At 44.6% G+C, this 13,832-nt stretch overlaps 1 long non-coding RNA gene across 1 annotated transcript in view; it reads right to left on the bottom strand.

The window, feature by feature from the left end:
* LOC112550454 overlaps window positions 1-6,391 on the bottom strand; it is a 13,402-nt gene extending 7,011 nt beyond the window's left edge. The window contains exon 1 of the long non-coding RNA XR_003094316.1: window positions 6,349-6,391. This is a non-coding gene — a long non-coding RNA (uncharacterized LOC112550454). The remainder of the gene's footprint in view (window positions 1-6,348) is intronic.
* Between the last annotated feature and the right edge of the window lie 7,441 nt (window positions 6,392-13,832).

Here is a 13,832-nt window from a genome sequence, read left to right as displayed (position 1 = left end):
CGAATACTTCAGTACTGCTGAACCATAGACACAGTAGGAGTGGCAAGACTACATTTGACCTCATTGTGTTACTCAGCTGGGAGACAGACAAGGATAAACTGATGTGGTTCCAGTTGTTAATTCAGTGCCCAAGAGTTAAAACGTTTTCAGCTTTCATTGTCTCTTCCCTTCCATGGTGAATCCACAAATGATATCTGCCCAACTGAACAAACCAGCCCAATGTACAGGATGTACAGGTAGCAAGTATGGCAAAAACCCAGCTTGGCTTAGCAGGAAACTCTTTAGTAAACTAAATCACAAAAAAGGAAGCTTAAAAGAAGTGGGAACTTGGCCAAACAAGTAGTGAGGAGTATAAGAGTACTGCTCGGGCATGCAAGGATGAAGTCAGGAAGGCCAAAGCACAACTGGAGTTGCAGCCGGCGATGGACAGGAAGGGCAGCAAGAAAGGTTTCTACTAGGGCTGTCAATTAATCAACAGTAACATGTGCAATTAATGCAAGAACCAATTAACACATTAATTTTTTTAACATGTTAATCACACGTATGGTTTTGGAACCCATGCCAGTGCAACCACAGCATGCGCACAGCCAGGAAAGCAGCCCGGCAGCATGTAGAGCAGTGCCCAGCAGCTAAGTCTTTGGAGGGGGATAGGAAAGGGCAGGGGGAGAAGGAAGGGGCTGGGGTACAGATTGAGGCCCCCACGGTGAGGAAGGACGTGGAGCAAGGGCAGGCACAGGGGGCAAGGGCAGGAACTGGAGTGAATAGGACCCCAGGGCTGGGGAAGGTTGTGGGATGGAGCCACAGTCCGCTCGTCCAGGGGCAGGGAAGGGCAGATCCCCCCTGTTGCGTGCACCTCTGGGGGAGGCATGAGGGGGCATGTTCCCCCCAGATTTGTGCACGGGGTGGAGGCAGGCTGCCTGTTGTGGGCTGGAGTTCTGTACTTTGCCTCCTTTGCTCTGGGAGCTGTGCACTAGCCATGCATTCCCTAGCAATCCAGAGGTGGGAAGCACATGGCATTACATGGCTCCCAGGGCAAAGGCAGCAAGGTGCAGAGCCCCAGCCTGCCTCTACCCTGCTTACGAATATGGGGGGCACATGCCTCCTGTACCTCTGCCAGGGATGTGCACAGCAGTGGGGAGCTGCCCCCCCTGTACCCTGGATAAGCCGCCCAGGGATGGGAGCTACTCTATAAGCCGCTGGACTGCATTTCTGTAGGATTACCATATTTCCAATTGTGGGGGGCAATATAATAGGGGGGACAGTGATATTCTTGTGCTCTTCCCCTGACCCTCACTCCCAAGCCATAGCCCCCAGCCCTGCTGCTGCCCTTCACTCCTGACCCACAGTAGCCTACACCCTTCCAGGACATTCGGGGGTCCCCTCTCCCCAGGCTCCAGACCCCCCTGTGGGGACCCCCCCTCCCTGGGCTCCAAACCCCACACACAGCCCCCCACACCTTGACAAATTCACACACACACACCCCTACCCCCAACCATACAAGATACCCACGTAATTTTGCTTAATTTTGATTTTTTTAGCCATGAGATTAAAATCCCGATTGATTGTGACTAATTTTTTTAATCACACAACTAATCACAATCAATTTTCTTAATCATTTGACAGCCCTCGTGTCTACAAGTATGCTAATAACAAGAGGAAGATCAAGGAAAGTATGCATCGCTTACTGAATGAGGGAGGCAACCTAGCGAGAAAGGATGTGGAAAGATTGAAGTACTCTATGCCTTTTTCACCTCAGTCTTCACAGGCAAGGTCAACTCCCAGACTACTGCACCTGGAAGCACAGTATGGGGAGGAGGTGAGTAGCCCTCAGTGGTGAAAGAACAGGTTAGGGACTACTTAGAAAAGCTGGATATATAAAAGTCCATGGGGCGGGATGGGATACACCTGAGGGTGCTGAGGGAGTTGGCTGGTGTGATTATAGAACCGCTGGCTATTATCTTTGAAAACTCATGGCGACTGGGAGAGGTCCCAGATGATTCAAAAAGGGAAAACATAGTGCCCATTTTTAAGAAAGGAGGAAAGGAGGATTCAGGGAACTTCAGACCACTCAGCCTCTCCTCAGTCCCTGGAAAAATTATGGAGTAGGTCCTCAAGGAATCCATTTCTCATCACTTGGAGGAGAAGGTGATCAGGAATAGTCAGCATGGATTTACCAGGGGCAAGTCATGCCTGACCAACCTGATTATCACAACTGGAGTACTGTATCCAATTTTGGGTCCCCCAATGCAGAAAGGATGTGAACAAATTGGGAAGGCTACAGCAAGGGGCAACTAAAATGGTTCATAGGCTGGAGCACGTGACTACTGAGGAGAGGCTGAGGGAACTGGACTTACTTAGTCTGGAGAAGAGGCAACTGAGGGAGGATTTAATAGCAGCCGTCAACTATTTGAAGGGTGGTTCGAAAGAGGATGGAGCTGGACTGTTCTCCGTGGTGGCAGATGACAGAACAAGGAGCAATTGTGTCAAGTTGCAACAAGGGAGGTTTAGGTTAGATATTAGGAAGAACTTTCTCACCAGGGGAGTAGTAAAGCACTGGAACAGGTTACCCAGAGAGATTGTGGACTCTCCACCCTTGGAGGTTTTTAGGATCCAGCTAGACAAAGCCTTGGCTGGGTTGATCTAGTTGGGGACGGTCCTGCTTTGAGCAGGGGGTTGAACTAGATGTGACCTCCTGAGGTCCCTTCCAACCCTAACTTTCAATTATTCTAACTGCTCCAGCCAACTCCTCTAGCTCATGCAGCTGAGGCTTTGGATGTACCACTATAGCTGTAGAATCAAGTCTTGTTGTCAGCCCTGGTGGGATTGTTACATGGAACAAATATTCCATGTTGGAAAACTACAACAATACTGATTTCAGACTTCTTTTTGATTCAGTCAGAAATCTCTCTCATAATAGTATATGGATAATAAAGCTACCATCTGGGTTGTTGATATATTTGATTATTGCTTGTAGTAGAATGTGTCACATAAGCCATAAATTAGATGGGAACAGCCTCCTGAGAGTATAACCTAATATCAAAAGATTTAAAACAGATATTAAAAAGCATCATCCTATAGAAATGAAAAACAAATAAACATTTTTTATAAGGTTATCCTGGGATTTTCCCATTGTAACCGTTCTTTTTATTCTTAAATGTTTATATTTTAGGCAAGTAAACCCTGGATTGTCTTGTTTTATTATTCTTTGGATTAAGCTGTCAAATCCAGACTCAAACTAAGATCAAGGCTTTAGCGTGCCAGGCACAGTACAAACATATATGGTATGCGCACGCAGACAAGTTGCTGCAAGTTAAGCTGGGTGTGAACTTACACCACATCATCTAGTCTGTTGTAACGACCTGTGTACACACTGTTACACCACATAAATATGAAGTAGCTTGTCCCTCGGTGCAAGTTACCTCACATTTACTGGGAAGTAGAGCATGCAGACAAGGAGCCCCCATGGTAAGTTCTCACTCTAGCTCACCTCTGGGTAATGTGCTTTTTTGCCAATACCCGTAGCGAGAAACAGGTCATACCCCTGTCTATAAGACACAGAGTCAATGTATGATTGTCTTAAGTGTTTCCAATGGGACCTGAAACACCCAGAGATTAAATATTTGTCCAAGATCACAATGGTCAGCTCTTGCGGGGATAAAGAATAAATCTAGGTTTCCTCTTCAGTCCCTTTACCACGAACCATCCTTATTCTAGCAATTTACTGTTTTCCTTTCCCACCTAAAGGGGTGAGAGCACCATTAATGAAATGGAAAGATGTGGGGGGGGAATCACTGCTTCTGTTGCATGAGATAGGAGAAGAGCAGTTGGTTTGTCAGCAACTGGAGACGAGGGCAAGAAATGGCTGTGTAGAGAACACAGGCAGATGCTTTCAGAGGAGAAGGAAACCATGGTGAGTAAAATCATGGAAGAGAAACATGGAAGGCGAGAAACCAGCTCCAGAAGAGGGAAATCTGAAAGTGAGCAGGAACAACAAGACAAGAGGGGAGGAAAAGGGAGAATGATGAGAGGGAAAGAGGAACAAGAAGTCTAGGCAGAGAGAAAGAAGGAAATCTCAGGAACATGTTCCCAGAGGCTGTTGGATAAAGAGAAAGGGAAAGACCTGCAAGAGCAAAGAGGAGTCTCTCCTGAGAACGATCTCTGCCTGCTCCTGTGAGCTATACTGACTGGAGATTGAAGATAATAGCAGAAAAAGATGCCAACAGGCTTTCCATGAGCATATCTCAGAGTGCTTTGCAAAGAAGATCAGACAGAGATGAGGACCCTCAGGCACAGACAGGGGTGTGGCTTGCCCAAAATCACCCAGCAGAGCAGAAACAGAACCTGAATCGCTTGAGCTCTCTCCACTAGGAAGTACTGCACGCTCTACATCACATTTTATATAACAAGCAAGTCAGTCCTTTAGGACCCTGTGTAACAATGGGCGCATCTACACATGCTTTTACATGTGCCTAATGCACATTAAGGTGATATTTGCACATGTCTACACATGCACACATTAAGTCATATTAGCGCAGTGTGAAGACCGACTTGGGACTAAAGTTAATTAATGTGCCTTAACGCATCTACATGTGCATTAAGGCATTTAGCTATTCACACCTAAATTAGATACCTGCTTTTGCAGGTATCAATTTATGTTCAAATAGCCCCAAATCACCATTTTTAAGGCACATTAGGGGTGTGCAGGTGTAGACCCACACCCTTAATGCGCCTTAAAAATGGCTAATGTGCCTTAAATTGGCACATGTAGAGACGCCCTATGGCTCTCAATGAGGCTTAGACTTCTTAGGCATTTCTGAATTTTTTCACACTACTTATTTATCCCAAAGCCACTGAGATCAACAGGAGTCCTCCCATTGGGTTTTGGATCTGACCTGTGTGGTACACTGCCACACTCTGACTGCAAACCATTATGACCCTAAACTCCAAACTTTGTTTATGCCAGCTGCAGCAGCATTCACTACTGCCAGCAAGGTATTGTAGGTGTGAGATTTTGCCCACAAACAATTAAAAAAGGTAAAATTAAAAAAATAAATAAAAAATAAATAAAAACCAACCAGGCCCCTCTAACCTTTTTCTCATTGTTAAACTATGCTGAAAAGAGGAAGGTTGGGAGTTTAAAAAAAGATATGTACAGCGTAATATAGGTCCTACATATGCGCTTCCATTGTATTAAATGGCTCCCGAGGATTTCAGTCCAGCTTTCAGTGTATGGGATCTAGTATCACAAAGCCAAAATAACAGCTGGTATTGAATATTGACTCCTGGCATGCGAGAGGAGCATTGAAATTTTGTAACCTTACCAGCTGCAACCAGGAAATAAGGATCTTCCCTCTTACTAGTATTACCAAGGCAGAACTAGAAGAGATTGTTGCAATACTTCAAATTATTCTTAAAAGGAAGCATAATAAAATCCTCCGTAGGGCTGTATGTGGTAGTCCCAGAAGCACTGGAAATATATATTGCGTTCCAGTGAAAGCACAAATAAGACTGCAAACTGCTAACCCAACCATCTGAATTTGACCAGTTAAACAGATGGACTAATTAGAAACTGAATTATCTGTGGCATAAACGATCATGCAGTCAAAGTAAAGTCATTGCAGAAATGGACCTGACTTTGCAAAGAAGAGCAGATATGTGTGGGGTGAGTGAAACGTGCTTCCCAAATAAAAGCGTTAACAAGGAGTAAAAGGGTACCTGATTAAAATGCACAGCAAGGCATAAAAGCAGAATACAAAGGTCAACAAATGGCTTAGACCAGATTTGCTTGCAGTAAATGTGGCGAGTCACAACAAGACACAAAGATATCCTGCCCTAAAGGAGTGTTGTCATGTGTATCAGAGACAACCATTTTGCAGAAGTGTGTTGCCCTTCTCACAAGACAGAGAAATATGAAGGAAAAAGGACATATCTAGAGGGCAAAATTATGAGGTTTATGATGCAGAAACATAGCTCTGAGGCTGAATTTATACAACAAGATTCTACAAGGCACGAGAAATAAAGAAAAGACACAGTAGCTGAGTGCAATCTTACTATGGTTTACTATTTGTATAGCAATAGTGCCCAGTCCCCCAGAAAGTCAGGCCCTCTCTTGTCCTAGGCTCCATAAAATAGCCACCAAAGAGTTTATAGTCTATGCAGACAAGGGACAGAAAGGGAACAGACACAAAGAGAGACAAACTGACTTGCCTAGGCCAAGGGAATAAACCTCAGGTCTTCTCACTCCTAGGGCAATGCCCTATCTGCTAAACAGTGCTATCTCTCAGTGTAATTAGAGCAAACATATTAAAAAAGATAAGTAATTGCCATGGATTAAAGTAGAAAACTAACCTTTGTGTGGAGAGCAGGTGCAACACAAACCTATCCATCAGAGTCGAAAGAACTTGAAACAGGGGAACAGGAAGTCTTTCATGTGCTTGGACTGAAGACAGACTATCAGTGCAGATAATTAACCAGGTGTGTAACTCGTCTACTGAACAGAACGCAAAAGACACACTAGAAGCATGCTATGAGGGACTGGGCTACACGGATATGATACAATGCATGGAAAGCCCCTCGAGAAACCAGCATCACACCTGGTCTTTTATGAGGCTGAAGTTGGATCCTTATGCCCAGTTCCTTATTCCTTGCTCTCCTGTCTCCAGGTCCCAGTTCCTCGTTCCTTTTTCAAAGCTAATTTTTACACAATTAAAGGTTTTTAGTAATGAAGTAGACACACTGAAGAGTTAGATTTTCATCTAAAAAGTATATTTACTAATAACAATGTAAAATGTATAAAGTATATAGCCTTGAATAAAGAGATGAGATTAGGCTGGGATTATGGGGCAAAATCATTTTTGGGGCACCACAAAGCACACCTCTCTGCCCCCCGAGGACTCTTCAGAAGATTTCTGGGCAGGGCAGTGCCCAACCTGAAGCTCAGTTTTCATATGCCAGCCTGCCAACTAACAGCCTCCCCAGACCTGCGTGCGATGAACAATGCCTCAAATAAAATGAGTTTGGGTTGGGATTATGGGGAAAACCCACTTCGAATCACCACAAACCATATGTCCCTGTGCCTGGAGGACCATCCTGAAGAAGTCTGGGCAGGTCCCAGCCCTACATGAAGCTTAGTTTTCATGTGCCAGCCTGCCAACTCATGACCCCCCCAGGCCTGTGTACTAAACGTCCTGAATAAGGATCTGAGTTTGGGCTAGGATTATGGGTAAAAAACCTTTCAGATTACCCCAAACCACATGTCTGTGCCTCCCGGAGACTCTCCTGAAGAAGTCTGGGCAAGGCACTACCCAACACAAAGCTCAGTGTTTGCTTTCCAGCCTGCCTACTGGCAGACCCCCGGGGCCTGTGTGCTATGTACGTTGCCACGAATTAGGAGCTGAGTTTGGACTGGGATTATGGAGCAAAATCTTTTTAGGTCACTCTAAAACACACATCCCTGCCACCAGGGGACTGCCCTATACAAGTCTAAACAGACCCTTGCCCAGCCTGAAGCTTGGTTTTCAAGTGCCAGCCTGACAATTGACAGCCCCCAGGCCCGCGAGCTATGCGACAAACGGCACCCTTCTCAGGGATGTGCAGGGAGCAGATTACAGCTCTGCCCCTGGCCCCGGCCCTGTGCTGTCACTGCCCCATGATCCCAGCCTGGCTCTCGCTTCTGCCCCACCTGCCCGTCCCACTCCCAGATGCCACTGCGACAGGCCTATCCCATCCATCCTGCCTGATTGCACCCTGCCTGCCCCAGCAGTGGGTGCAGAGTGGACAGAGCTGGATAGGATCACTGGTCATCTCCCTGGTATCCCACCTCCTTACTTCCCTGCTGCCACAACAGGCAGTGGAAACAGCTGCGACTGGGGGCCAAGGCTTGGTCAGGACTCCCTCCCTGGCCCTCAATGACTCACCTAATCTCCTTAAGTGGCCTTCCAGCCAAAATAATTGCCCACCTCCAGCAGAACCCAAGACTACAAGCAGTCAAAACAGGCTTGAGTAGCCCTGAAACCTGCATACCCTCTGCATACTAATGAGGGGGTGCAGATAAGGAATATACAAAGTTTTCACTGTGGAACAAAACCTTAGTCAACCATGCAGAACATAATCAAGGATACACATATGTAGAAATATGAATTGTTTGAATACATAGCACTGTAAGCATGGAACCAATGTGAATGACTTGGGACATCATGAGATATCATAAAAGATATCAGGTTCACCCAAAGAACCTTGTCTGCCTATGTCCTTAGACCAACATGGCTACAACCTACATCCTTGGGACATCATTGCGTTATTTGACTTCTCAGTTCAGGTTTAAACCAAAAAGTACACTATGGTTTTTCTTCTTTTTTTCTTATTAAACATGCAACAGGCTACTCAGACAGAAATAGAAACCAATATGAGGATTTTTGGTAATGTACCTATCAGGTCTTTTCACTATGATAAATTTGCAAATATGTCCAATGTTTTCTGTTGAATTAATCCGGAGTGGTGACATGTTTTAATTAACAACCTTCCCTCTACTTAAATACAAGAGACTTAAATACAGAAAACAGGAAACGGATTTTGGGGACAAGGGAACAGGGTACTACATCTGAAAAGCTAGCAATTGGCATTTGAGAAAGCACAGTTTGGCAATTTGATATAGAACTGGATATGCATATATGTTTATTCCAATGTACTTAATGTCACCACAGCTACAACATAATTCTTACACTACCCACTTACTTAATGTCTTGTATAGAAATCTCTGGTACAAAAAGCTGAGGATCAATTATGAGGCTAAGGTTGCATCCTTATTCCTAGTTTCTTATTCCCAGGTCTCAGTTCCTTTTTCAAAGCTAACCTTTACACAATTAATGATTGCTAGTAATGAATCTTTAGCCAGAAAAAAACCCGCCAGAAAAAATTGCAAAGTCTTGAGATTTTATAACATGCCCTGGCCTGTCCCCACTTTTTTATTATTAATTAATGTATTTGTTTATTTAATTTGGGCTGATTCTTAACCTAATGGGCTAAAACTTATTTGAAATTTATGGCCCCGACTATAGACACCTACCTATAGTTTTTGGCACGTGTATGCAACCTGTGCTTCAGTAGTGTCCCAATAACATAACAGCTAAACCCCAAGAGCTGAGCTCAGCAGTTTTGGCACTTGCTCAGGGCATGGAAAACATAGATTCCAGCCACCCCTCTCCCCCCTCGACATGGTTAATAATGAATAACAGAGTTATAATTGTTATACCATAAGGGGACACTAAACCCGCGTGGAACTTTGGGAATAGAAAGAGCAACACTCATCCAAGTGAGAGGCATGAAAGGTAAGAAGTGATTTACTCTAAGTATCCATCAGCTATAAATTGCAGCCATAAGAATCGCCAACGATACTGCCTGACGAATATGCAGATTTTGCAGCAGTCTTTTCTCTGCTCAGCCCCACCCACTCCAGCCTTGTGCCAGTCCTCTACAGGTTTAGATGATAGTGTCAACTCGGTGATTGTTGAACCTTCCGCAAGATTTTTCTGATGTTGAGTCCTGCATTTAAAAAGAGCCCGTATGTCTATAAGAAAACAGCCTGAGATGGAATTTATTTCTTCTTAACAAGACAAATTTTGCAAGTACATCCACCTATCAGGAATCAATACCTGCCAACTGCAGAAAGTGGCTGAATGAAGGTTGCGTGAGTTGTGTTGATGTGTGTGATTAATTACATATGGTCAGTTCTAGTATATACTGTCACTGAAGAAAGGTGGCAGTCATGCAAATTGGTCAGCTGGGAATAAACATCATTAATTCCACATGACATACAGGATAAACAGAATATGGAGGGCTATGGATTTACAGAGCATCAAAAGACTAACTTGGGTAAATTTTATACTGAGATAGCAATAAAGGTGATCAGTTGGGGTTTAAACAGCTTTCCAGAGATATGATGAAACATTAAGATGAATGGCAAACACGTGCACCTGCTGGCTTGCCAGAATCATTTATACTGCTGTAACCCAGTAATAACTAGCATTGTGAATAGCAAATGTTATATTCTGGTTCTGGCTGGAAGTAAGATTTCCAGCATACACAGTAATGAGGTTTTCAGAAAAATAAATTATCCCAATTTAGTATGTGAATCAAAAACAACAAACAAACAAACAAACAAAAACCCTCTTTTTTTTCCACAGGACGGGTTTGTTGGGTGTCCTCAAACATATTCCAGGTTGGTTGTGCTGGAATAAGTTGTTTGGCTTGCCAGGTGTCTGCCTGGAGGCACTCATCAGTCTCGTTTTCTGTGAAGGCTGACTGCTGTGGTTCATCAGCTCCACAGCTCTCCACAGTCCCTCCTGCCTGCAGGTCCAGATGCCGTAGGGGCAGCTTTCCTGCTTCTGGAGAGACAGGGAGAATGTCAAAAGGATAACAGGCCTGCAGGAGGACAGTCGCAAGGCCACTGGTACCAGTGGAATAATTGCTTTTGAAAAGTGCCTTTTCCAATGGGAAAAAAAATCCTGACCTATTGTAAAACACAAGCAGCTTATGAGCTACTGCAGTCTTCGTGGCTAGGTACAAACAGTCAAAAAGCCTGAGGCTGAATCAATTCAGTCTTTGCAGGTTAGTCTAAACTGCACAGATTAAATTGAAATGGAAGTAAATAGACATTTACTTTCAATTCAGGAAATACAGCCACATGCCTGCAGCAGCTCAGGCCAGAAGCCACGGGACCTAGAGCTAGGCTCCCTGGCTGTGTGTTCACTTCCTCTTCCTGTTGCCCCCAAGGTCTCTGGGATTTGCAGTCCAGAATTACAGTAGCAGGACTCTGCGGAGTTGCTAATCACTTCCTCTTCCTGCTTCCAGGTGCCTCTGGGATTTGTAGTCCATAGTTGCAGCTAGCAGTAAGTTTGAGTGGAGGAAGGGGTGGTTAAATCCCCCCTCCCTGGCCCCAGACCCCAGCTGGGGTTTGCTTGTGGGGGTGGGGCAGTTCCCCCATAGACTGGGCTGCATCTCCAGCTGGGCTAGCCACCCCCCCCCCCCATCAGCCAGCCCCCACTGCTTCAGCTAGGCACAGAGGGGTGGGGCCCGCCCTTCTCTCTGGAGCAGACAGCACAGCACAGCCCAGCACAGGGCTGCAAAGCATGCTGGGATACTGGGGGACTCTGATTTAACTTGAACCAGGAAGGGGTCTGGGACAGAAGTTTCAGTTTGACCCAAATTGGTTAAGGCCGATATTACATTCAAACAGGTTTGTCTTAAACCAGCTTCAGCCGTTCTGAAACTGGTTTATGTGCACTGAACTTCTGTTCTGTTACAGATTTAAACCACTTTCTGATCCCTTAAACCAGTTTATGGTAACTTCTATTCCTAGCCCATGTGCAAATCCCATTGGAGACCATAGTAATTTACAGGAGAGAGAGTCTTTCTGTCGATAGTCATACAGCACCCAGTTGGTTCAAGAGTGGGGCTTGGAAGCATTAACATAATGAGGATGATGATTAAACTTGTGACGTGAAAAGCATATGTGTTTCTGTTACGATACACACATAGTTCTCTGATATAGGCAGAATGCCTGATGGATGTTCTCTTGCTTAGCACAAGGAATCCAGTGAGATCTAATACTAGAATATCTATATTGATTTTATTCAGATACTTTCTCTTGATTGCAAAGAGGATGTTTTGTGTCTCATCAGTTATTTAAAAAAACAATCCCACCTTAAATAGAAAAGAAATCTGAGGCACAAATGAAGTAAAACAACTGAAGTATTTAATTAAGGGCTTGGTATCACCTCTATACAAACAAATAAATAGTTAAGTAAAACATAATTCTCAACTCTCTGTCACAGCCTTAGTAAATAGTTGGTTTTGAAACATGCTGAAAAGGTCAATGGATGTCAACTATCAAAGAGCCAATGAGAGCAAGGAAACACTAGTACTGAGAGCCTCACTTAGAATGATTTGCCAGGGCTCGCTTTCTCTTCTATGCTGAGAGGTACCCAGGTCAAACAGATCCACTGACTGCAACTATTGGCTGCTATCACACAAAAGAAAAGCAGTGTTTTGTGTAGGCCAAACCCATGTCATTGATTCTGCCCTCTCTCCTGAGCCTCTCCATTTATTGCACACTCTAGGCAGATGTTAATGCAGCTGACCAAAACCTTAGCAATGATGAGATACCATTCAGGCTCCTTGAAACTATTCCTTGGCCAGAATATTGATAGGATCACTGTCCACTTCCCAAGAAGACTCAATCAAAGAAGAAATGTCACTGAATTTTGTTTCTGCAGTAACCTTTTGTTCAGTAGAAGGAATTTCACCCTTCTCTCCCCCTAGGGCACAAACCACCCAGCCCAAAGATGGTAGGACAGGGACAGGCCTTAGTCCCTAGTAAGGGTCTCAGGAAATTATTTCCAGGTCTCCAGTGGCTCTTGCTTGAGGTCAGTGGAAAATCTTGCAGAGACTCAAGCATTTTAGGTTCAGGTATTTAAGCCTGTTCTTGAGATTAAGCAGTTAATCATTTGCTGTCTGCAGTCTCTTGATATTTGGATGACAGTCTGCTAGTAAATAGGGAAGTCCCTAGATGACTGAGGAGGGCAATCCAAGATCTGTATTGACTGCAGATGTGGCAAAAAGTTCCAGGAGGAAGGAGCAGATCCTGGTGATGTTGGGCCACAGATCTTTTCCGTTGTCACTCTTACCTATCTGCCTCCACAGTGAGGTGAGCTTGCTCAAAATGATTGATGCCATGTCATAAATCACAGTGCCACTGGGGAAAATTCAGTGCTTGAGTCTCCTGGATCCTGATAGTAATGTCATATTTCTTCAGATTGGCCCTCAAAATGTCCTTGAGTCTCTTCTGTTTCCACTTCTAGAGTGGTGACCGTCAGTGAGCTGGGAGTATAGGACCTGTTTTGGGAGCCGGTTGTTCGGCATCCTTATGACATGTCCTGTCCAACAGAGCTAGTGCCGGATAAACACAGTATCAATGCCAGCAGTGTTCACTTGAGCCAAAGCACTGGCATTCATTCTTCTGTCCTTCCAGTTGATGGGGAGGATCATCCGATAACTTCAGGGTGGACTTCAGTGTGTACCTACGTTCTCTACTGAAGTGAGACTTTTTCAGTTTTTGACCTTTCACAGGTTTCGGATACCTCTAGCCAAAAGGCACACATCAGCTCAGAAGGACTCCAGTTTAATCTGTAAGCACGGACCTCACCACCCATTAAAGGCATCAGAAAGCTGACATTAGTAGAAAGGTGATGCTTGAGGGGGGCATGATAAGGGTTTTCAAAATACTACATGGCAATGAGAAAGCAAATTGGGATTTATTCTTTCCTTTCTCACACAACACAAGAACTAGGGGTCACAACATGAAACTCGTAGTTAGTAAGTTTAAAACTAACAAAAGGAAGTTGTGTTTCACACAGCATGCAATTAAACTGTGGCACTCATTCCAGCCAGATGTTGTGGAAGCTGCCAGTCTAGCCACAAGGGGACTAGACAAATTCTTGCAGGAAAAGGGCATCAGTAGCTATTGTGCACAGGGGTTAGTGATACAGCCACTGAATCAGAACAATGGAAAAACCCCAGTTCACTCTCCCTTTCAGCATCCACTGTCTGCCACTGTGTGACACAGGTACTGGGCAAGATGGACCTATGGTCTGATCCAGTAAATGTCAGGTTTTAGTATAGAAGGCAGGTTAGATTTGCACCTTACAGACTAAACAAAGTGGGGGGGGGTGTATGCTCCCCATATATATAGCACAAGGTTTCATGACCTGAAAGTCCCTTCATCAGATGCTATGAAAGGACAAAAAAAAAGCAGAGTATGAGGAGAGAGACATTAG

The sequence above is a fragment of the Alligator sinensis genome, unplaced genomic scaffold (genome assembly GCF_000455745.1).
Source record: "Alligator sinensis unplaced genomic scaffold, ASM45574v1 scaffold307_1, whole genome shotgun sequence".
Lineage (NCBI taxonomy): Eukaryota > Metazoa > Chordata > Crocodylia > Alligatoridae > Alligator > Alligator sinensis.
Note: the sequence above shows the minus strand (reverse complement) of the source record. Positions and strands in the feature narration are given on the sequence as shown.